Raw genomic sequence first — 25,172 nt, forward strand, 5'->3', positions numbered from 1 at the left:
TACGTTTCTGTATATTTTCAAAAAAAGATGTATGGGGTACTGCAGTACTTGAAATAAAGTGAAACTAATATAGATATGTTAAAAAAAATTAAAAATACACTGTACTACACTATATTTCGCAAATGTTATGTACTACATTGTATTTTCATATTTTAACATATTTAAATCTTCACAAACAAGTCTGTGGAGTACCGTGGTACTAGCTACAAAATAAAGCACAGTTTTCTTTTCTCCTCATATCACCATACCTTTTGCAAACTCAGGCTATCACCTGATTATTTTCTGGCCCTCAGCCTGCCGCATTTGCAATGACCACGGGCCGCACCGACTGAGCTGAATGACCCGTCACTGATAGCGGCACCTCAGTGTAATCATAGGACCACTCATTCTGTCAGTTCCAGTACCAACATACCACCCCACCTGAAAAAATCGGCCCGTATCTTATTCATCCCTCCAGAATTACCCTCAGTGTCCAACCGATCGGTCCAATGTACCACTTTAGCCAGTCTGTTTTACAAGGAGGAGATGGATCAGTCCAGTGCTTGCAGATCTCTTTCCTGGCTAAAAGTGCAAGATAAAACAACAGACCCCTCTGTGCTCTACACAAAAGGCTGTGTGAGACCATATCCATCCCCATCAAAACCAGCTTATGACTTCGCTTGATATTGACCCCTCCAAGATGTCCTTTACGACTTTCTCGACATCTTCCCAAAACGCTCTGATCCCAGAACAGGTGAAAAATAAATGTTCATCATTTGCTTTAAATGTCCACACCTTCTACATCTGATGTCGGATCTTGTACAAATTTTAGCTGGCTTGACCTCGGAATACAATAACTTCAAGGATGTTTGCCATATAAATCGTAGCTCAGTCTCCTTGATGATTCCATCCCATCCTGACTGCGGCCCACCATTTTTCTATCTAAAACATCCAATACCATATGGCAACCTCCTTACTTTTAGGCCTCACATACTGTAATATTGTCTCATCTTCCCAAACATCCCCCATCTCCGTAGTGACACTTGCGAGCCAGGAAGACAGCTGCAGATGTGTGAACCCCAAAGAGGAGCCCCTTAGTCCTAGCATTTAAAATGTCCCAGGGTAGTACTGAAAAAAGCTCCCCAAGGTAGCTATTCCAGCCTTTCTTAGTGGCAGGCTCAACCTGCCTCCAAACACACTGGGGTCCCCGGGGAATCCCAAATGGGTGCATAGTCTGAGTAGTAACCAGTATTCAGAATCTTCCTGACTGAAAAATAAGCCCAGTGCAGCCTTTAAAACCTTTAACTGTACTTTAAAAAATAAATGAGGGCATCAATTTTATATAGGAACCCAGTGGATCCCAACTCCCTAATGATCTCTGCTAAAATCACCCCCCCCTCCCAGGTTGAACTGTCCTAAGTACCCAAAGGCATCCTGCAGTTTTAGTCTGTAGTGTCCTGGCAGGTTCTCCTTCTGCCCCTACCCTCCGTTCCATTCACTGGCTGCCGGAGCGCATTGTCTTTAAGATTTTTTGTTTTGCTCATAAAGCCTTATTTGGCAGGTCTCGTTTGTATCTTAAAGACAAATTAGCTACTACTGTACCTCTCGCACATTAAGATCCAGCGATAAGGTGCTGCTGTCCATTCCCCGTGTCTCTAGATATGGGGGCAGAGCCTTTTCCTACATTGCTCCAACGACGTAGATTCAGCCTCCTGGCCACCTTTGCTGATGTTTGGATTTTGCTCAGTTTAAATGACTATTAAAAACCTGGCTGTTCTAAATTACTAGTTGGGATTCATGTGGAGGTTGAGTGCCGAGATATACCTTTGGTTGTGATTCGTTGCACTTTATCAAATGGATACAACATGGCATAACAAGAGACTGCACACAATATGTCAACGGTATTGTCTTCCAAAGAAGTCCCTGCTGTTGGCTCTCCCTCTTTTCACTGTTTTATGGCCTCTGTTCATCTTCAGCTGGTGCTGCAGCTACTCTTTCTCAAGGATCCTAGATTGTCCTGTCTCACTTTGTACCAACCCATTTTCCTTCTATGCCCAATTGCTCAAAAAGCTTTTCTGCTTTATTCTACCTGGGTTCCATCCCAGGATGGCTCTTCGGGCATGGCACACATCATACCAGCCAATCGAATGTCTCCTTAATGGGCTCAAAGGTCTCTTAAGCCGTCCGTTGTCCAGGAAAGCAACAGTGACTTATTTGAAACTGCGAGCTAGAAGTGAGTCACTTACAGGACTCTCCTACATGAGAATTTTAAGGAGGGTCCCTCTCCTCAGGTGTGTGCTCTGCACCACCATGGTCCTGCAGTTAAGAAACTATGCAAGAATTTAAACTAGAGAGTGTATTCTAAATGATGTGTGCTTTGATATACACCAAGTACATTACACCAAAAGCAGGTGTCTCCCCAGTTTTAAAGTAATTAAAGACAGCAGTGACTAATGACACCAACACACTTTCTTGACTAACCACTTCTCCCCCTTTGCACATCCTCTTGAGTGAGGGTCCAGGTTTTGCCTGGCCAGAGGCAAAAATGGGCAAAGTTAGGGAAGAAAATCGACAAAAAATAAAAACTAGGCCTTTGAACTACTCTAGGTCTCAGTATGAGATCTCGGTAACTGCATGCTCAGCTGTCCTCTGTTTCTCATGTATTACATCTATCGACCGTGCTGAGTGCTGATCATTGGTAATGTGCAGTGATTCCTTCCACACATTGTCAGCCAATCCAATACAATGAACCCTCTAGTGAGCCTCACAGTGATGTGCCGCTGGACAAGTGGATTTATCTTAGTAGTTTTAAAAAACAAGAGCCGAATACCATTAACCCCCATTTCCCTCTCACGAAACACAAATTGCAGCTTCACCTACCAGCGGCCACAGAAGCTCGACATGCTTGAGCAAATAATCGCTGCCCTGTGGGGGAAGACCTTCAATGCCTTATACTAGTTTAGGGCCTTAGGAGCAGCCTATTCTGCAGCCTGCTAGAGAGTATTGCACTTTTACGCTTAAGAAAGATGGCTGAAGCCAAGCTAGCACCAGTCTGCTCAATGAGAACGTTCAGATTAACATGCCCAAGCACAAAGCTGGCAAATCACCCCCAAAATGCACACAAAGATTACCTTTACGCCCAACAAGAACATTTATAAGATCCAAGGGAACAGAATTAAGTGTGCACTTAACCTCACTGATGAGGAGCAAGTAGGAAAACGCTTTTTTAGAGGGATGGTATAGACTGTGGGAGGTCTGTCATTGAATAAGATATTTTGTTTGTGTTTACTACAGTACTCCTGGAAGCTGTGGGAAGAAATGTTATTGTTATTTCTTTGCTGCTGATGGGTAGTATAGATTGGAGAAAGCATATTAAGAGCATCCGTGCCTTGTCATGGAATTCAGACCCTGTTGCACATTTGCTTCCTGTTAGACCTGGCATCTTTGGCCAGGGCGTCGGTGTGCCGCGGCTGCGGTGTGGGATGGGGCGGTGCTTCGAGTAGCTCACGAGCGGTGCCCTCAGACCAGGACGCGGTGCAAGCAGCGGCTCGGGGGCGGTGAGACCAGGGTTACGGTGTGAAGACCGGGGGTGCCCTCTGCAGTTCTTTCAGGCCAGGGAACCACCAACGTTCTCGGCGGGGGCGACTGGTTGCGGTTTCCCTGTGTGACAACCGAGACACGCGATCCCAGAGGCGGTACCCAGAGGAAGGTGAAGTCTTTGCTGTTCCTGAGACTTCCAGAACAGGGGGCAAGCTCTACCTCAAGCCTTTCGAGAAACTCAAACAATGAAGTTGCAGAAAGTCCAGTCCAGTCCTTTCTCTGCCCAAGACAGATGCAGGCCAACACAGCAAAGCACACAGTAAAGTGGTAGTTCCTCCTCACAGCTTCTCCAGCGCTTCTTCTTGGCAGGTTTCTGAGTCCAAAAGAGTTCTAAAGGTCTGGGGTATGGACCCCAATATTTATACAGCCTTTTCCTTTGTTCTCTTGTGGCAGAGAGTATCTGTGCTTAGTCCAAACCAATTCTGTCCTCTCTGGTCCAGCTTCCTGGCAGGAGGTGAAGACCGCATCGTGTAAGGCGGACCAGGCCTATTCAGGTGCAAGGAAACCTCCTCCAACTACTCTAAATGCAGTCCAGGTCTATTCAGCCCAGCCTCATCCAGGAAAGGCAGGACATACCTCGACCATCCCCCTCCCTCCCCCAGTGGGTGTCTGAAGAGAAGGCACATCCCCAACTTCTGTCACTCCAAAGCCATACTATCAATCCACAACTCAGCAGAGCCACATAGGATGGCTAAGCAAGAAAATACCCACTTCTAAAAGTGGTATTTTCAAACACGCAATATAAAAATCATCTTTACTAAAGCATACATTTTTATATTCTGAGTTCAGGCATACTAAACTCCATTTCTCTATCGTGTCCGAATGGGAAGTTATACTTATAAGATGTTATAAGTAAACTCTCATTTTATCCTATGGAACAGATAGCCTTTCAATAGTGAACAATGAAATACACTGTATTTTACTTTCAGGACATGTCTCACACACATGTCCTACCTTTCACATACACTGCCCATAGGAGTACTTTGGGCCTACCTTAGGGGTGACTTACATGCAATAAATGAGAGGGTTAGGGCTTGGCAGGTGGGTGCCACTTGCCACGTCGACATGGCAGTAAAAACTGCATGCAGACACTACAGTGGCAAGTCTGAGACCCCTTTGAAAGGCTGCTCGTGTGGGTGGCACAAACAGAGCTGCAGGCCCACTAACAGCATTTGATTTACAGACCCTGGCATTCTCAGTGCACTTTACTAGGGACTTTACTAGATCATATATGCCAATCATGGAAACGCCAATCCATAATACAATTTACAATAAGAGCACTTGCACTATAACACTGAACAGCAGTGAGAAAGTGCACAGAGAATGAAACCTGCAAAAGCAGGTCAAAACCAGGAGTTCAGAAAGCAAAGAAATAGGGGAAACACGCCAAAAGATGCCAGGTCTAACAGGGTGCCCATACATTGATCCATCACGGCTACCCATGAGCCATTGGGAATCGAGCCAACTGGCCTGGCTGGCCAGGGTGGGAAAAGAAGAATAGATCGGGCCAGTGGGGGCGCCTGGCGCTTTGTCTGTCATACCGGGTAATGAATCAAATTTAATTTCTATTAACCTTCCTCTCCACTATGTGATTCTGTTATCTAATGTGCCTTTTTACCCGTAAATTCAGGTGAGTCATTTCCCCAACTGACAAACAAGGTAATTGGTTGCATACTTTTGCCCATTTTTCCTACTCGGATGCTCCAAATCTATTGATGGTTAGAAGGGTGAAATGGATTGGGCCTTTTGCAAAAAAAAGCTGTGACGGAAACTGTCATTGTTAATTTTAGGTCTCTTACTATCGTACATAAACTATTGGTCAAATGTTCCTAGCAGGGTGGGCCACATTCCAATATTTCCCTGATGCCGCTGTGTTTTTTTTTTTTATTGCCACCTGGGGCCAAGGCATGTGCCTGCAATTCGTCTGCCCAGACCAGTGACTCACAGAAGCAATAGAACAAACTTTAGTTTGATTCCTCCTGTCCTTGCGGAGGTCCCTCTGTCCTTCAAGAAGTAGACTGTCTGCACAGTGATGATAACTCTACGGATCCCCAGTCTATCGTGGTTCAAAGAACAAGTTATCCCAATTTTGGGCTTCAAAGGTTAGCTCTTCTAGACCTTCCTTCTTGCCCCTAATTGTGTGATCAGACCCACCAGCTATTACTCTTCATCCTCAGTTGCTGAGCGGCGAACACGCTCATTTTATGTCCACTGACCAGCAGCTTCCGCCTGCTGCAGAAACATGCATCTTCTCTTCGATTTCATTATTTCATTCTATAGCTATTACCAGCTGGAATATTGCTGGCATTAAGTCCAAGCTTGCTGAGCCTGCATGAGCCAGTTTATCGATAATCACACAATTTGCCTATTCTAGGAAAACTGGGCAATCGAGCAGGTGTTTTGAAGCGGTTTTAAGAGCTTTTGTGTTCCTGCAATCAGGTTCTCTGCTGGGTGTCCTTTGAGTGGGTTGCTTGTTTGAGCAAGTACCTCTCTTTCCTTAGTTGAATTCTAGTCTGGCTCACCAGACTTTCAAGGGCTAATCCTTTTTCTCCCTAAGGCTTAGCCTCTCCTGATGATAAACATCTAAAACCGTAGTCTTGAGCATCAACAAAAATCACCTACTCTCCATTTAATAGATAAAGGTTTGGGCCGTCGTTCAGGGTCTCATATTATTGTCGCAGGTGACTTAAATCTTACCTTTGAACCCAATAGAATAACTCCAGATCTATCCAGTTTGAAAGATCAAATGTGGGGAATTTCTGAGTTAACTCCCCCAGTTAACTTTGAATGATTTGAAAGATCAAATGTGGGGAATTTCTGAGTTAACTCCCCCAGTAGTGAGGAACCTCACATGGACCGCTCTCCAAGTGGTAGATCTTACCCTAGCACATGGACTGCGAGCTTGTAATGGGCGCTCAATTTCTGCTAGTATCCCTGCACCCACATTTAGGAGAGGGTTGTCTGCTAGTTTTAACAAGTATATTATTTTGGATGTTAGATTGTGGAGGCAGATGGAAGATATGGCAGTGTTAGAGCATGATGAGAGCAACCATAACCCTTTATTATTAACTTTGAAGAAGCTGATTTTCCTTGTTCCGCTCCCTGCTTCAAAAGATGTATGATCAACAGTTGGAAGTTACGGATAATCGTATAAACGTGAAGTGGGAGGTGGTGTACTGCTCCCAAAATGCCCTCTTAGGCATGTACTCAGTTTTTGCTTACCAAATGGAGGTCATACTTGACAATTGGGGGAACAATGAAGTGATTATAGCCGAGCACAACCGATTATTTGGCAAGCTTAGATATTTCTTTGTCAAAGAATGTTCTAGACTCCGGTAGTGAATTCCATAAATGGTTGCTTCACCCAACCCTGCAGATAGGCAAAGAGCAAGCTCTTGAGAGCAGTTAAAATGGGAGTCAGCCAAAAGATAAGGGAATGTAGAGCTCAATATCGACTTGAAATAAAGCAAGCTAAAGTTGCATGGGAATGTAAAAATTGGTGTGATCTTCTTGAAGCTTCAGCTATCAACAAACTCAAGGAATTTTGGCACCTAGTCAATGTATGCGGTGAGAAATCTGGGAAGCCTGCTGACTATCCTGCCCTGTGAATGGGTTGCCCACTTTGGGGACCACTATTCTTGTGCTCTGGAATTAGTCCAGGTTGATCCCTGCCTAGAGTGGGGCTTTATAACTAACTCACACTCCACTTGTCTTCTCTCCAGCGGAGACTGCTCTTGCAATAGCCTAATTGAAACAAGGGAAGGTGGCAAGGATAGAAAAGATTCCTTTTGACCTTTTTAATTCAGATACTTCTATTTGGGCTCCTTACATCAATGCGGTCTCCATGCAGTTGCGGCGGGGACAGCCATGCCTGCCACATGGAAAGGTGCAGATATTGTTTCTGTTTTTAAGAAGGGGAGTTCCAGCAAGCCTTCAAATTATCAGATTGCCCATCAGCCTTTTAGACAACATACAAAAGGTTTTTTGCAACACGATTTGGAGAGGCTTTTGGATTGGTCCAATGATAATCATATTCTCTCGGACTTACAAGCAGGCTTTAGGCCCAAGGCTAGTTGACTAGGTATTCTGCTTCTTTTTGGTTAAGTGGAAGACTGTAGATATAGGAGGGGGAGAACTCTATAACATTTATCAATCTTCGTGCTGCATTTGATCTGGTCTGTAGAAAGAAATGGTGGGAGGTTCTACATGGGATGGGTATCCCTCGTAATTTGTTACATATAATCCTGTATCTCCATGAGGGAAATTACGATGTGGTCCAGTGTGGCACAAGAGGGAGTTAACTCAGGCAATTTTTGTCGATAAGGGTTTGCAACAGGGCTGCGTCCTGGCATCTACCCTTTTTCTCCTGTACATTAACAACTGTATCAAGCAGCTCTTTAATTGTGCTAACAATGACCCTCTTTGGCAGGCCAGAAAGTTCCAACCTTTTTTTTGCCGACGACACCCTCTGTTTGTACAGCCCCCAGAAATTTGTGGGGCGACTACGTGGGGGCATTAACTCACTATATGTTTCGGACTGCGTATTACAGAAAATCTTTTTCCCGCTCTGATTTGGAAGGAGGAGGACCGCGTGCCCAGCGCATAGCAATCTGCCTCTTGGCTAGGAGAAAGCCCAATCTCTGCAGCTTCCTGAATACCTTTAGGGTGTGGCTTAGTATAACCCAACAGGGCTAACAATGGATCCGGAGTGAGCGTGGTACCTGCAATATTCCCCAATTCCATGAATATCTGTTTCCAAAAAGCAGCAATACGTGGGCATGCCCATTCCATGTGAAAAAAATCTGCACCACTTTCCCCACACCGCTCACATCTGTCAGACTCACTTAAGCCATACCTGTGAAGGGGGGATGGTGTATAATACGTTCTATTCAAAAACTTAAAATGAATCAATCTATGCCTCCCATTTAAAGACACTGATTGGGTGACCTCGCAGCAGTACCTCCATACACTATCATCAATGGGAACTTCTAAGTCTGACTGCCAGAGCTCTCTCAACAGGGAGTTATTGGCATGGCAGTATTCCTGGGACAAGGTGTATATGTTGGAAATCAACTTATATGGGGTTTTAGCACGTAAAAGGTAAGCGAAAGACGAGAGAGCCACAGGCTCTAAATATTCATCACACAACAGCGCCCTCAAGGCATGTCGTGCCCTGAAATATTGATATTGTACCAAGAAAGTAGCACCCTGATCAGCAGTGGCTACCTCATCCCACGTCCGGACTCTGCCTTCAGAGAAGAAGTCACCCATGTTTGTAATCCGGACATTTCTGAGCGCTACCGTGACAGCAGCTTCAGTACCCAAAGGGAAACCATTGGCACCAATCCGATGGAAGTAGTGGAGAGTAAAGCAGAGTGCCTGCCTGTCTTTTTACAAGTTCACTCCAGGCATGAACAACTGAATTTACAGAGTCGAGAATGCCATAATGTCTGTTGGGAGGCTGAGTGAATTGCCAGGGAAGTGGGAAGGGTCAGAGGCAATACTCTCTATGAGGAGATGCTGGGGAGAGTGTGCTGTTCATGACTCCAGTAATAAGCATGCGGGCCCTGATCTGCTCTGTAGTAAAGCTCTACGTCTGGTGCACCTAGACCTCCCATAGAGTAGGGAAGTGTGAGGGTGTCCATCTTGACCCTAGGGGAATTTCCCACCCACGCAAGTCTGACCATCAAAGCCTTGAGAGTTTTAAAGAAATGTTGAGGGATCACCATAGGTATGTTCGTGAAGAGGAACAGCAGTCTAGGCAAGACCTTCACCTTCATCAAAGATACGTGGCCTACCAGAGATAGTGGTAACTTGATCCACTTCTCAATATCACTCTCCAGCTTAGCGATTGCCCTACCGTAGTTGTCTTGCAGCACCACATGAGAGGCAGTATGCACTTGTATGCCTAAGTATCGGAACGACTCAGTGGTCCATTTGAGAGGGAAGTCCAGGTTGAACTGGACCATCGAGGGGGTGAGTGGAAATTCGATGGATTTATCTCAATTATTTTTTAATCCCGATAGACAACCACATTTTATAACTTCTCAAATTAGAGGGGGAAGATTGACCGCAGGATCCCGAGCATATATTACCATATCATTGGCATAAGCAGACCTGATCAAATTATAGTTAGGGAAAAGTATACCACGATGCCCGTGATATTCCCTCAACGCACAAGCTAAGGGCTCCACTACTATAGCATATAATAATGGGGAGAGGGGGCAGCCCTGCCTCGTACCACAGGATATGGTAAAAGAAGATGAGACACTATTACTAATGTTAACCCTTGCTGACGGCTGGTTATATAGTACAGAAATCAAACCTAAGAAAATATCTCCCAGCCCCCTCCTACGTAGCACTGCCATCAGAAAAGTCCACTCCACTGAATCAAAAGCCTTTTCGGCGTCTAAAAATATAGCGGCAGCTTTAAGTTTGGGTTTAGCGTGCTGTATGACACCAAATACGGTCCTTAAGCTTTGAGTGAGCGTACAAACCGGGACAAAGCCCGCTTGCACCTGGCCAACCAGTATAGGGAGAAGAGGGGAAACTCTATTGGCAGGAATCTTAACAAATATTTTTGTGTCTACATTTAGGAGTGAGAGAGGTCTGTAGGATGCACACAATTGATGGGGGTTTTGGGGTTTTAATAGGGTGACTATGAGCACCTCCTTCATAGATTGCGGCATTATACCAGTGTCTGCAATTTTCTCAAATAATTTACTACGGTGAGGTAGTAGAAGATCTATGTAAGTTTTATAGAAGGGAACCGTCCGTCCGTCCAACCCCGAGGCACTACCATCGCGCATAGAGTACAAGGCAATGCAAATTTTAGTTGCGTCAAGCGGCCTCATGAGATATTCTCTGCGTGAGTTAGTAAGCCATGGTAGTTGCACATGCTCCAAATAGTCGAGAACTGCGGACTCATGAACCATGATATGTGATAATACTATAACACTATAATACTGACGAAATGCATGCTCTGTTTCCGAAGGATCTGTCAGGATGGTACCATCTCCCCCATCCAATTCTGAACCCCCCCTTGTGTCCGTCTGTCGTCGGGCCTAAGCAGCCAGTATTCTGTCGCTCTCTCCATAGGATTTAGCTATAGCATATTTCCCCATGTGCCTGACTTCTGCATCGGCCTCTGCACTTTATTCCTCGAGCGTTTCTTTCATAGCATTGGCTATCTGGGGATCTCTGCATCCCTGAGGAGCCAATTCCAATTCTACAAGTTTTGTCTCTAAGGTGGTAAGTCTACTAATGATCGAGCGCAACACTCCGCATGCTTGCTAATGGTGACCCCCCCCTTATGTATGCTTTAAATGCCTCCCAGACTTTAGTGAAATGCCGAACGGTGTCTATATCAATAGCAAAGAAGTCAGTGATGGCGGTGGCTAGCTCTCCTTTGAACGCAGTGTCAAGTAGGGTATGTGGGGGAAGTCGCCATGTAATCGGAGCAGCAACCCGTGGCGGCAACTCAGCATCTAAGCTAATGGGAGAGTGATCTGAAAAAGTGCAGGGCATGACTTTGCAGGAACAAACAAGGGGAGGAGTGATCTGTCCAGTAGTATGCAATCAGTCCTCATGTGTGTGTCATGAGGGGCTGAGTAATGGGTGAATCCGCCTGCCTCCGGGTGCCTCGCTCTCCAGACATCTACTAGGTCTAACTGCAAGTCTGGGTCAGTGATGGCTTTGGCTGCAGTGGAAATGCTGCATTCTAGTCCATCCGATTTGTCTAGGATGGGATTCAAAATACAATTCAAGTCACTGTCCCATAACTGAGGCATGTTCGGGCCGGTGGAAACCTGGGCTAGCAGTGACTGGTAAAAGGAGTGGGTCATCATAATTTGGGCCCTATAAGTTAACAACTTGAATATCTAACTCAGAGCCGTGACACCTTGAAACAGCATATCTTCCATTAGGATCAGTTTTAATAACTGTCATGGAAATGCCTGATTTGGGATTTAACCAGGTAAGGACACCCCTGGCATGCAATGTAAACCTTGCAGCATGAAATGTGCCTTGTAACCTCTCGTTGTTGAGAAAGCAGTTATTAGGGGCTAAATGGGTTTCTTGCAATAATGCGATATCTATATCTTGCCACTTGAGATAAGCTAGTATTGTACGCAATTTCCTGTAATCATTTAGCCCCGGATGTTCCAGGTAGTGAGCCTAATTTTCCCTGGCAACGTCGAGGAGGGTCGCCTAGTGACTGTCGCTGTCTACTCATAATGGCCTCTGCGTGCACTTATATGGGACTGCAGAGTGATTACTTTGCACATAATAATCATGTACACCATCCGTGAATACAGACCAAAATCCCAACCCGCCCCCACCCACGCAATGCCTTCCCCAACTGGGCATATACGACCATATCCCCACCCTAGCTCAAAATAGCACAATAACAATTAAGAATAGTCCTAAAACAAAATAAGACATCCTGGGGGAACCCTTGAAGGCGGGTGTGGCCAGGCATAGCAATATTCAACAAATGAAAAAGGAGGGGAAAGAGAAACCATGCCGTCTAAACAGAAATGTCTCACCCCCCCTGGGAAGAAGACCGCCCACAACCTTATTCGCATAACAGTATTCTGCAAGGTGTACATTATACTTATATAGGCTTATCACTGATCAAGCTAGATTCTGCAGATCATTGCAAGGATTCGTGGGATAGCCCTCAGCTGCAATAAGAGGAATATAGCTAGAACCTCACCATTACAATAGTTTCTAGTGTGATAATGGACAACAGACCAGGAGGAAATAAAAAAGGCCACTAGGTTACTTGCGCCCTCAGACAAAGTCAATCGCTATCGCCCAGATTACTACTCAAGCCGGCTTCAACTTCTTCAGTGCTTGAGGGTTTCTTATTCCGCTCCACCATTTTCCAATCTTTTTAGAGCCTTTTGAAGGGCCTTCGGGTCAGTAAAAATCTTCGCATAGCCATTAACCATAACCCTGACTCTTGGTGGGTAGAGCATTGCATATTCAATATTTTGTTCCTTTATCTTGCGTTTCATTGGGACGAATAGCCTCCTAGCCTCCTGAACTCTGAACGTGAAGTCTGGGAACAAAGAGAGAACAGAGCCTTCAAACTGCAGTTCGCCTAATTCTCTGGCTTTCTTGAGAGCTGCGTCTGTCGCGGTAGTTGAGTAACTTGGCAACAATGGTTCGCGGTGGGGCACCAGGAGGAGGGTGAGGACCCAGAGAGCGTTGCGCATGCTCCATGATGAAGATAGGGGAAAAAATCTCAGCGCCTAGCAAGTCTCTGAGAAGTTTCTCCATGAATACCTACATTACCCCAATGGTGGTTTACTCCGGAAGGCCCATAATGTGCCTGGACCTAGCCTCAAGGTCCTCCTCCTTATCTTGAAGAATAGTTAACACTTTATCCATTTGCTTCTGTGTGCTGTTAACCTCCATCTGTGCTTCCTCTACCTCAGAGATCCGCCGCTCGGACGTGTCAAAGCCTTCTGTGTGTTTATCAAGGCGCTCTGAAATATGGTCTATTCTGTAAGATAAGGAGTCAATCTTACCATCTGTTACAGAAAGGCTTTTCTGGATGGTAGCTAGGATATGCTTAAATTCACTGCCCGAGACCTCAGATTCGTCACCAGATGCAGGAGCCGACATCCCGGAGGCATCATCTCTGTTTCTGGATTCCCGCAATTCAAAGTTTAGTTTGCATTGCGCTTTGTCCGGCTTGCCCATGTCGCCACCCAAAGCGGGGAGGGCACTGCCTATGATCAGTAGCAATCAGGAGACACATTCAGGACAGCAAGCGAAGGACTGGTGTGATTGTATGAGTGGGTAGCTGACGCCCACTCCAAGAGAGCCTCACTCCCAAGCACAGACTGTGAATGTCATCACCAAAGCGCAGCAGTAATAGCAACTGTTGTGGCAGTGAGAGTGCTATACCACCTCCAAAGCGCTATAGGGCCTGCCAACAAAACCCAGTAGCAGGAAATGCGCCCTTTGCATGGGCACACAGTAACTTGCAGAGGCTCAAATGCAGCAGGCGCTGAGGCGGACAGTGAATCCGGTGGCAAGGAGAGCAACAGCACACTGACCCCAAAGATAGGATCCAAGACCACAGACCGAGCCTCCTCGGCCTGTCAATCAGTCCAGGAGCAAGTCCGGGCCCAAAGCATCAGAGGCCAGGAAATGCGCTCAGCCTCCAGATCACCAGGCAGGAGAATCAACACCGGCAAAAACCAGCAGAGGGAGGAGGGGGCAGGAGGTCAGGTGTAGGCTATTAGGCTGAAGAAGCAGAGCCAATGCACTCACCACCAGTACTTGTCCTCGCTACCATAAGCATCCAATTGACCAGCTGTGAATGTGGCCAACACCCGAGGGCGCCCTTCAAGGCAAGTGCAGTCAGAAACGCCCAATATCAGCCCCCGGGAGGGTGCAGCATGGTAAACGTACAGATAATGGAGGGCAAAGCGTCTCTGCAGGCCGGGCAGCAATGACCGGACCGGGAGGACGCACCCAGCAGGTAGGCCCCAGCAACACCACGCCAAAGCAGCGCAAATGCAGTCCAGGCGCCAGCGGGGGAGCCCAGCTGCGACCACAGCCCTCCAGACGAGAGAGGGCCAACCCACTGCCCCCGCTCCACACACCGCAGGATAGGAGTGCACCGGCTCCCGCCCAGCGGCAGACGGCAGCAACGCTTCCCAAGCTGGATACCGCTGAGGCGGGGGCAGGCAACAAACGTGGGAGGTCCCCACCAGCTCTCCACAGTCACAGCACAGCCGCACACTGGAGTTAGTTGCAGGCCGCTCCGCCCACGCAGAGAAGAATCTCTGGCACCGGCCGCTGCAACTCTCTCTTGGGCAACGTCGTGGGGAAGGTGTTTACGGCTCTCCTATGGGCACCAGAACATTGCCCCAGCGTTGGTGCACACCACTGCTTAAATGCACACAGCGGGTCCCAGGGGAAGGGCCGATAATACCGGATAGTTAAATCAGCTGAAGGAGCCGTTCTAGCACGCAGCCATTTTGAAGCCTGGCAAGCTCTGCCTCCCAGGATTTTGCTACTTTCCTAAATTCCTGATGATCAGAGATGTATATGATATTTGTAAGAAGAGATTTCCAGGTTTACACTGCCGGAACAATGAAAAACATTTCACCAGTACGCATCTTTGAAGGATGAGATGGTCATTTGGAGGGCCTGTCCAGAGCAGATAGTTCTATTCTTCTTGTATCATTGGAATTTCACATTGATAATTGATGGTCCAGTGCAATGGGTTAGCAACTGGGTAATGAAAAGGATCTTGAAAGACAAATGTCTTTCCATAGTAGCCTTTGAAGTGTTTAAAACGCTGGAATGATGTGGGTGCAGTAATTACCTGGCTAGGGCAGTCTGTATTTTTTGTAGACTTCTCAGAAAGAATTGGGATACCCCCAGATAAAGTCCATTCGCAAGGTCTATTTGAAACATATCCTTCAAAACGGAAGGAATTGTTACCTACTTGTAATGCTAGTTCTGTTTAATTGAAATCTTCATTGAAGCCAACAGCCCTCCCTCATCCACTGGCTCTATGCTTCAATAGCAATGAGTTTTTCAGTCAAAGAACTGAGGCTGTCAGCCAGCTGCCAGTACAAGGCATGATGGGCTATAGAAGCTACTGTGCCTCCTCAAAGGCACCCTGCAAGCAGAAGGTATAGAATATTCAGAATAGAAAAGCTTACATTTTTTCTTAAAGACAATATGGTTAGATTTTATGTGGTTTGTTGGACAGCAAATGTCTGTGATCTGTTTTTGAGATATTGGAATAGTTTTTTTTTTAACTGTGTACAAGGCGAGTAATACCCTTGGTATTATTTTTAATTTTGCTGTTGACGGTACTGTGTGGATCTTCTGTATGGCTATTTGAGTGAGGCATCAGATCTTGAAAGTGATTTGGCTCTTTCACTGTAGTAGTTTCAGGTTTAGAGAGTAATGGAACACCAGCACTTCAGTGTAAATGCTACTGATCTTAATCTTGCTACTAAGTTGTGATGGTGGGACTGCGGAGGCTTTGATGTTATGCAGGCCAAGGGAGATTGAGAGGGAATAGTTGAATTGATATCTAAAGCTGGATCCCAGAGGAACTCTGCATTGCTCTTGGAAAAGGTTGTAAAGGGATAAGTGGAGAATTAAAATAAGAGTGTACTAGAGGAGGTAGAGGTAGTGGTGCTAAGTGCTCAGAAATCACCATTTGGAAACCTTGCAGAGCTTTCCAGAAATATAAGTAAGTGTTAACCTATTGCTTCAAATGAGCATTGAGGTATTTATGATTTGAGCGTGTCTTCTAGGCTTTTGATATTGGCCCAAGGTTGGCTGAATATCCTATTTAGAGTGAGGAAGTTAAAATCAGGGTGTGGTTGATGCTGTATTTGTAAGCGAGAAACAGTTGTTACATTTGTAGTTTCAGCAAAACTGCTAGCCATCCTTGAATCACTTGCAGAGAAGTAGGTTGAACAGAGATGGCTGTGGATTTGGGTTTTTTGATACATAGGGAGTTCATTTTATCAGTGTAGGAGTAGTGTAGGCCATGTTTACTTTTAGTCTTCAGGAAAGTGCAGCGGTAGGTGCTGGAGAGTATTAATAAGAGGTTTGAATCTTGTAGGACTCCACATTTTACCTAGTGAGAGCTGGAGAGGAAGGATGCAAGAGACAAGACAAAGCTGTTTATGGCTTTGCTGCCTCTGCAACATGACTAAGCAGGATATCCTGATGTCAAAAGCCACTGTGGTCCAGGAGTATTAGGAGGCACATTTGTTGATCATCATTTGTTGATCATCAGTTGCTAGCATTGCATCCTCCCAGAAATTGCTTGAAGGTGCTTCTGTTTTGCACACCGAGGGTATATTATTGATTTGATTTTTATGTAGTGTTAAGGCTTCCTGTGAGAGCTGTGGTAAGAGATGGAGCCCATTAGTGGTTTAAAGGAAATAGCCAGGTCTTCAGTTTCTTTCTGAATGCCAATTCACTCTGCAGCCCTCTTAAGCCCAGAGGTAACTCATTCCACAGTTTTGGAATCAAATGTGAAAAAGATCTGCCTCCCCATCTTGATTTTTTTAATTCTGGTGGTGCGGAGGAGGTGTAAGTGGGAGGAGCTTAGAGGTCTGATGGATACATGCGCCGCGATCAGATGTCTGAGTTTTTCTGGGCCTTTATTATTTACTGCCCTGTGAGCGATGCACAAGGACTTGAACTTTATTCTCGCTGCTACTGGGAGCCAGTGAAGCTGTTTCAGGGATTCTCGTGCTGAGGTTTGTCCGGGGAGATTGAGCAGGAGCTTTGCCGCTGCATTCTGCACCGTCTGGAGCCTCTTGATCACATACTTGGGAGAACCCAGGTAGAGAGAGTTCCAGTAGTCCAGACGTGAGACTATCAAAGACTGCAAGACGGTTTTCCTAAGCTGCTCCGGTATAAGTTCCAGTATCTTTCTGAGCATTCTCAGAAGTCCAAAGCAGATACCAGACAGTTTGTTGGCCTGTTCGCTCATTGAGAGGAGGCTATCCAGCCAGATGGCTATATTTTTTACCACCAGCTTGGGAACCGGTGGGTTGCCCTTACAAGACGGCCAGTTGATCAGTGGCCTGGAAATGGCCCTGTTGCCTAGAATCATGAGTTTAGTCTTTTCACCATTCAATTTTAGGTAACAGTTTAACATCCAATGTGGCAATTTGTTTAGGCAGGGCCCCAATTGAATATTGCCTTGGTTGTGATCTTGGGACAACTGGTCAGCATACGAAACACCTAAAATGCCAAACTCCTGCATGATGGTGGTCTTACATATTTATTAAAAAGAGTGGGGCTAAAGGAGGAGCCCTGTGGCACTCCAAATTTTATCTGCAGGCTATCCGAAAGACAGTCTTGATCCATCACTTGGAGAGACAGGTTGTCCAGGAAGGAGCTTAGCCACTCCGTCGCTTTGTCCCTGATTCCTATTTCCCTCAATCTGTTTTTTAGTATGGCGTGATTGTCGGTATCAAATGTCGCACTAAGATCGAGCAATATTATGGCGGCTGACCCTCCATTGTCTAGTATGGCTTTAAGTTCCTCGGTGACTACCAAGAGTGCTGCTTGAGTGCTATAAAGGGCACGGAAACCCATCTGCGTGGGGTGGAGTAGCTGGTTCTCCTCTAGATAGTTGACTAAAGTCTGATTGACATGCCTTTCCAGGAGTTTGCCAAGGAGGGCGAGAAGCGAGATAGGTCGTAGGCTACTGAGTATGTCTGGATCCAGGTGGGATTTGTTTAGAATAGGTCTTATTATGGCATGCTTCCAGGATTGAGGGACGGACCCTGACTCAAGTGACTTATTGAGAATCTTCACTAGGGGGTGAAGAATGGCCTCAGTCACCTTGAGAATAGCGTGCGGAGGCGCGGAGTCTCATGGGGAGCCTGATTTGATGAACTTGAGCAGCTTGAGTATACCTTCCTCCTCAAGCCCAGGGAAATGTGTTAAGGGCAGAGGCTGGAGTTCTGTTTGCGTGGAGCTCTTCTCGAGCGGGCTGAGTGGTGTTCTGAAAGAAACCATAAATATCTGTCAACTTTCTTGTGAAAGAAAGAAGCTACTTGGTTACATCTTTCTATCATGGCCCTCGGGGGACCGTTGGTTTCTTGTGGGGTAGTCACATTTTTGACTACTCTGAAGAGTTCCTTTGGAGAGTTGAGTGCCTGGGTGATTTGCTCCTGGTAGAATTTAACTTGTGGCAGTTTTAGTTCTTTATGGTAGCATCTGATAGAAGTTTTGTAATAGTTTTTTTTTCAGGGCTGAAGTCCTTCCTCCAATCCATTTCTAATCTCTTGCAATGCTTTTTCAATTATAGCAAATGTTCATTGAACCATGGGGCTTTTCTGGGCTGATGTTTGTTTGGGCATTTTTTTAGTGGGGCACACAACTCCAGTGCCTGGCTGATCCAGTTTTCCCAATTCCTAAAATCCTCCTCTGGACTGCCACCTAGATTGGGCAATGTGTTCTTTAGAGTGTTTAGCCAAGAATCTGTGTTGATCTTTGACCAGCTCCTGGTTATAATAGATTCCCCCTTGTTCCTAGTTAGTTTAACAGGTTTGGGTAGCCCAAACCGGAAAATACAGTGGTCGGACCAGGGAGCTGGGATTATCTGATAACGTGACTTGGGGGTCATTTGAGAATATAAGGTCCAACGTGTGTTCTTTATCATGAGTGGAAGTAGAGACCAGTTGTGTGAACTGAAGAGCCTCTAGATCATCTTGTAATCTTTTGGAAGAGGGTGCGTCCAGTACTTCGAAAGGCAGATTAAAGTCGCCTAACAAGGTGGTGGAATTTTTTGCTAGGGAATAGCTCGTTTACAATAAGCCAGGTGTTGAACAACAGTAGATTCATCGGGATCCTAGATGAGATCAGCAGGCCAACAGTAGACTTGTGGTAGTTGGTAATGGTCTGGGAAATGCATGATGACAGCTATTACTGTTACGTTCCAGAAAGAATGGTTTGTGAGGTGAGTTGTGGATGTGTGCATATTCTTAAAGGGATTTGTTACCTAAAATTCTTTACTTGTTCAAAGAGGTTTGTGCTGGAGATGAAAACACTTTAAACCAACACAATTAACATAAAAGTGGGCTAATTCACATGAAGGGGGAAACCTGGGATTAATTCATCAATCAAGACCATTGCTGAAGCATTTGTGCAATTAGGCTTCTTCTCAGTGTGTATATTTATTCAAATTTAAAATTAATAATCACAGAAAGTAAAAAGGTAAAGTCTGAAGCCAAATTCATTAAAAGTGGAATAATTTAATGTACCTTTTAGACATTACAAAGCTGCAGCACATATGGCATTCAGCAAAATAATAAAAATCCGTAAAACAAAAGACCATAGCATTTAGACCTCTCTAGTACACCACCAGGATGACTATAAGCAAACAATCAGGTGAGCAATGCCTCTTTAAATTAAAGCAGCACTTTACTTGAAAATGTGCACTGCAAACATGTATAAAATGCTTAAATGTCTAAAGGATCTATAGTAAAATTATCTAATGACATAATGTTTACAGAGCCTTTATAATGTTTTAAACAAATGCAGCACAACATTTCATGGCATGACATCATGTAATAAAGCAGCACTAAAATGTTACTTGTACTGCAAGCCAGTAAGACTGCTAATTTCCAAAATACCTACTTACAAACTATTTTCTTGGAACAGAAATGCATTTTAATACAGTGAGCTGTTCTGCACTATCAACACAGCAACTACAAATGTAACACATAACCTTGTAATGTTTCAAAAGTACACCCTATCTGCCAATAAAGCTAGGAAAATGTTACCTTCAACTTGCAGAGATGGGCTTTGTGCAGTTGAATTTCAATGCTTTACACAAAAGCTAAATGAAAACAATGCTAGTAAACAACATTGAACCCCTTCGCTACTGTGTCCTTTCCCCCCCAACCCCCTCCCCCATAAGGTATCCACGCCCAATTTGCGTCCTTGTTTTCCAACATCCTGGGGATGGAAAAAAAAGTGCTGCAGTACAAAGCGCCTGTTTTTTTCCCTGCAACTTGTACCAGATATACAGCAGTTCATTTTGGTAGATATAAAGAGAGAGAAATGGGTATCAAGGAAACCTTTTTATTACCAAAATGAGAACAAGATATGGAGTTTAGAAGCAGTGGTTATATTTGAACATCTCTGAATTTGTGGGTACCGATACTAGCATGTGAATTAGAGCACATTTTTCAACATGACTTCTTTTTTACACACTGTCTTAAATTTGCAAGGCAGAAATCCGAAGAAAGACAATTGGCAATAACACTACTATTTTGTGTTGACCTAAGTCTCCCGATAAATTGGTACCTTACTTGTGTGGCTAGGCCTAGTGCCCGCGACGCAACGTTGACACATCACATTTTTCCACTGAAAACTGACCTTTTTTTGCAATGTGCCTAGCTGTGGATTTTGGGCCTTAGCTCAGCTGGCACCTAGGGAAACCTAGCAAACTTGTACATTTTTGGAAACTGGAATCCAGCCTGGGGTGACATGTGGGGCTCTCACCAAGTTCTATTACCCCAAATCCCTTGCAAAACTCTAATTTAGCTAGAGAATTCAAATATTTGGGGGCAGATGGAGCCTACAAATATGGCTGATCTGCTGGGGCGGGGGAGAAAATGGCCAAAACTTTGCCTCAAGAAAGGGAAACAACCTTGCCCAAGGGGCCGCTCCCCAACATATAACTAAAGAAAAACTGTGGTGTCTAGTGCTTTTCTGCTCTGGACCTAAACATATGGCCAGGCAGAACATGGCCAATACATTTCCTCAAATAAAGAGAAGCGACCTTTGCCAAAGGAGCAACTCCCTGACATATAAGAAACTACAATCCTTGGTGTCTAGTGGGCTTCGACAGCCCCCAGATGGCAGATCGGCTAAAAAAAAAAAATGCCGATCTGTCCTCTTGGGTGGCAGAATTCATTTAAAAAAATCCCCCAAGGGGAACAAGACTTTCCCAAGGGGCAGCTCCCTGTAATCATTATAATAAAACATTCCCTGACTTTTAGTGGATTTTGACCACCCGAGGAGGATGATTGGGGGTTAAGGAGGGAAGGAAGGAGGGAGGGAGGGAGGGAGGGAGGGGGGGACATGAACCAAACATGCCACTAGGGGTGCGACCCTTGCCTAAGGGGTCGCTTGCCAAGAATGCCGAAAAAACTAAGCCTAGTGGTTTAGTGAGTGGATTACTGCTCTACGATCGCAGTCCCACCCGTGACCACAGAGCAGGAATCCACTATATGCAGAGGTAAAGTCCTTTCCCCTGCATCTGTATTCCAGCAAGAAGCTCACTTAGCGCCATGAGCGTGCCAACGTCATCAGATCGCTGAAGGGTGGGTTGGGGGTGGCAGTGGAAGTGCTTCCGCTGCCATCCGTGGTTGGGGGAGGTAAAAAGGCCGTCCCACTGCGGGAGCGGGAGCGCAAGCGCTTCCCCTGTGGGTGGGTGCTAGGAATGAGCGGTTCTGTCCTCAGCATGTGAGCACTGTGGCGGAGGACAGAACTGTTCCGCCCATAGTACCCAAGTGGTTAAACGTGCACTTTTCATAATGTAGCTTAGGGCAACTTAGATATACTAATTGAACCAAACCTATGATATGTAATAATTTTTCTAATAAATTAGTTTTTCACAATATTATTGGATAAACTGAAGCTCCTGTTAAAAAAGGTTGCTTTGGATTCCCAATTTTAAGTGAATAGCATCATGCCTTTAGTTTCTTTCATTTGTGCCATTGATTTAAACCAAGTATGTTAAAAACTCCCACATGGGTCTCTATCAAGAACATAGGGCACCATTAGCATGGCAAGCGGACTTTCTCCGCCCGCCATAGCCCCGGGAAATGGGACCGCCCGCAATGCATGCGGCGGTCCCGCAGATACAATTAGAATGCGTCCGGCACACTGGCGGGCGCATCCCGCATTGTTAACATTGAGGCGGGCGGTGCAGAAAGCTCCGCCCGCCACAATGCCAAGAAGGCATGTCGTGCACTTCCATGCACAACATGGCAGGCACCACACGGTGCCTGCCATGTTGTGCATGGAATTGCAGGGGGTACCATAGGTACCCCCCATGTGCACCTCCTATCCCCCAGGATCCCAAGGGGCCCGCGATGGGCCCCCAATGACAAAAACTGCCTGCCTTTCCGTGGTGGCATTGCCGCCACGGAAAGGCAGGTCCCCGCCTGCATAATAATATGGATGGCGGTGTCTACCAGACACCGCCACCATATAAAATGCTTTTCCGCCCGGTAGGCAATCAGGCGGATTGCCTACCGGCTGAAAACCGGCAGACAGTCTTCCCGTCCGCCGGGGTCCCCTCCGCCATGGTAATGTGGCAGGGGAAAATCCTAAGCGTGCAAAGGTTTTTGGCGGGCTGATCGCCACCGCCATACGGGCAGTGGCGATCCGCCCGTTATCCTAATGGACCCCTTAGTGTTCAAAGATCTAATGAAGTCTTCCTCTTTGTGAAGAGATAGAAATCTCAGTTCTTTTGTATGAATAGCACGAGATGAAGTATGCGACTGGGTGTTTTCTGATGGCACATACATCTTACATACAGATCAGGCCTAATTGTATGATGAGCATAACTGCCCTAATTCATTAGTGTGTGTGTATGTGAAAGTCTTCGGACTTAGAATACTAATATTGTGAATCTGTTTAAGCAGGCTGACATTAGTTGCACTAACAAAAACAAAAGGAAGTGCAGCCAAGTGGAAAACTGTTGAGAAAACTATGTGTAGATAGCAACATTGCAAGGTCATCTTGCCGCGCAGAGAGTTCTTGTGGAAGCAAGCATGTTTTGATGCAATTGCTTGTCTTTCGGATTTGTCTTTAATTGATTCACTGTTCATGTTGTGATGTGGATGCAATAAGGTGCACAGTGGTCTCTCCCCTTCCACATAGAAAATCATTGAGGAGAAAGGTAAAGAGAGACCTAAATATTTGTGAGGGCAGGCACGGAGACTGGCTGCTTGGGGACAATGCCAGAGAGCTGATATCTGACTGGAGGCCTGAGAGCTTCTTAGAGGTATGCAGGGATAATACATGGCTTGGCATATGGTAGTGAGGGAAGGCAGTAGTCATTTAGCCCATAACATAATTAGGTGACTGTTGATATAATTGTTTGGTAGAAGTTAGACTTATTTTTACAGATAGTAGCGATGTGTGATATAAAAGGCTTTGGGATTTTCTAATATGTTGTATATTATGGCTGCTGAGATAATCATTTTCATAATTTTCAAACGCAAGGTTTGTAAACCATTTTCATATTCAAGGTTTGAGTGCTGATAATAAATAATAAGTAGCTATTCATTATTAATACCAACTGCTGTGTGTATGCCTACTGCTCTCAGGGATCAGGGTGAGGGTCCACACAACTACAAATAGCTCCTGCAGATAATAGCTTCTCTGGCAGTGTCGTACTTTGGTATTTGGGACCGCGTAGGAGACAGGGCCCTACCCCTGTTTATTCATGTATTAGCAAACCGCGATTGGTCAATGCGGTATTTACAAGCGCTTTGCATAACGTCCCATTGCCAAATGCACTATGTATACGTTATTATACATTGACTCCGTGGGTTCCATCTTGGAGTGGTGGCCATCTTATAAGTTGCCCTCACATAGACAAACACATTATAAGCAAGTACGGGCCTTTAGAATACATGTACTTTCTGCTTGACTTCTCCATGACCTGGGCAGCTGGTCTCCGCTGCCCCAGGTCAGTCCGGTCATACAAGCTCCCCTTCCTCCAGCCACCTGTGATTAGCATCAGGGCTTGACACACCATAAAGTCCTTTCATCGCACACAAGCCTCCGGCTAATCACTTTCGCACCTGCTTGTTCCTGCTTTATGGCCTGTTTCTCAAAACAGGAGATGCTCATGTTTATTGGGGTCAGTTGATATCTGATGTGGGATCTGAGCCTTGATGGGTAAATAATTGCGGGCTGGCTGAACTGAAATGTGAGATTGCAATCATGACTCTGCTTGTTCTTTGAAGTAAAATATGTGAATGACCAACTGCAAGAGAAGGGCGGTGTTGCCCAGATTCTGTATAAAAAAGGAAACTGGTTTCTGTTCTGGAGACTGCCTCATTCAGTTGCTAAGGCTTCTGTGCGACGTAGTCTCACTCATTTGAGTTTAATAAAGATGTCTTTTCATATTTCAGCTTCTGTTGCCAAGTTCTTTGTGATATTATCAAGATATGCAGAATTTTATAATACCACATCAGGAAGTACTCGAAGTCATAGGGTGCTACCCCTGGCACCTCTGGGGTCTCAGAAATTGGAGTACTTCAGCAGGGTTGTCTGACTCATAACTGTATGGATCTAGCTCAACTTAACTTGTTATAGAGAAGAGCGCGCAACACTTGTTTTCGGAAGGGGTGTAACAAGCAATTTTTCCCTTGGGGATAAGCAAATATTTCCTGGTGTAACCTTTAATTTGGGGGTGATGGGGATTCACAATACAGGTTCACTAGTTTCCTCTTTAAAATTGGTGTTTTAAAAAGGTGTTAACATCTTCAAAACTGTGTTAATAGCTTCACAATGTTAGAAACACCCATCTGAGACAATCTTTTATTTTTACACAGAAAACACATCTATTTTTGGAAACCTTTAATAAAGGACAGCATAATATTAATGAGCAAGTAATGCCAAGGAAAGATAAAATGTTATCTATCTCAGATATGGGCAGAAATTTCAATTTCTCTATGGCAAACTGTGGGGATACCTACATTTAAAGTGAAATGTCAGGTGATTGGAGAATATTGTACACAATTTTGCACAAAAGAAATTAGTTTTATCTTAAATTCAAATTGCGCTTTCATTATCCGATATCTAGAAATTACTCATAAATGATGATACACATCTATTATCCCAAAGCAAACCTGGTTGCGAAGTTGGTTAAATGCTGGGATCCCAGAATCAGATTGGTATATGTATTTAGATGACCTATCAAAACCAGGTGTTAATCTCCAGATGGTATTAATAATACTGCCAAGAATATATATGGACCCATCATAAGCTGGAAATCCTTCGGCTAGTATGGTGAGGAAAGTGCTGGACGTGCCAAACACTGCCTG

At 45.2% G+C, this 25,172-nt stretch overlaps 1 protein-coding gene across 1 annotated transcript in view; it reads left to right on the plus strand.

Moving 5' to 3' along the window:
• The window catches only part of FBXL4 (F-box and leucine rich repeat protein 4), a 224,141-nt gene that overhangs the window by 73,472 nt on the left and 125,497 nt on the right, over nt 1-25,172 (plus strand). The gene's annotated exons all lie outside the window — the stretch shown is intronic.

Source organism: Triturus cristatus, chromosome 6, assembly GCF_964204655.1.
Source record: "Triturus cristatus chromosome 6, aTriCri1.1, whole genome shotgun sequence".
NCBI classification, from domain to species: Eukaryota; Metazoa; Chordata; class Amphibia; order Caudata; family Salamandridae; genus Triturus; species Triturus cristatus.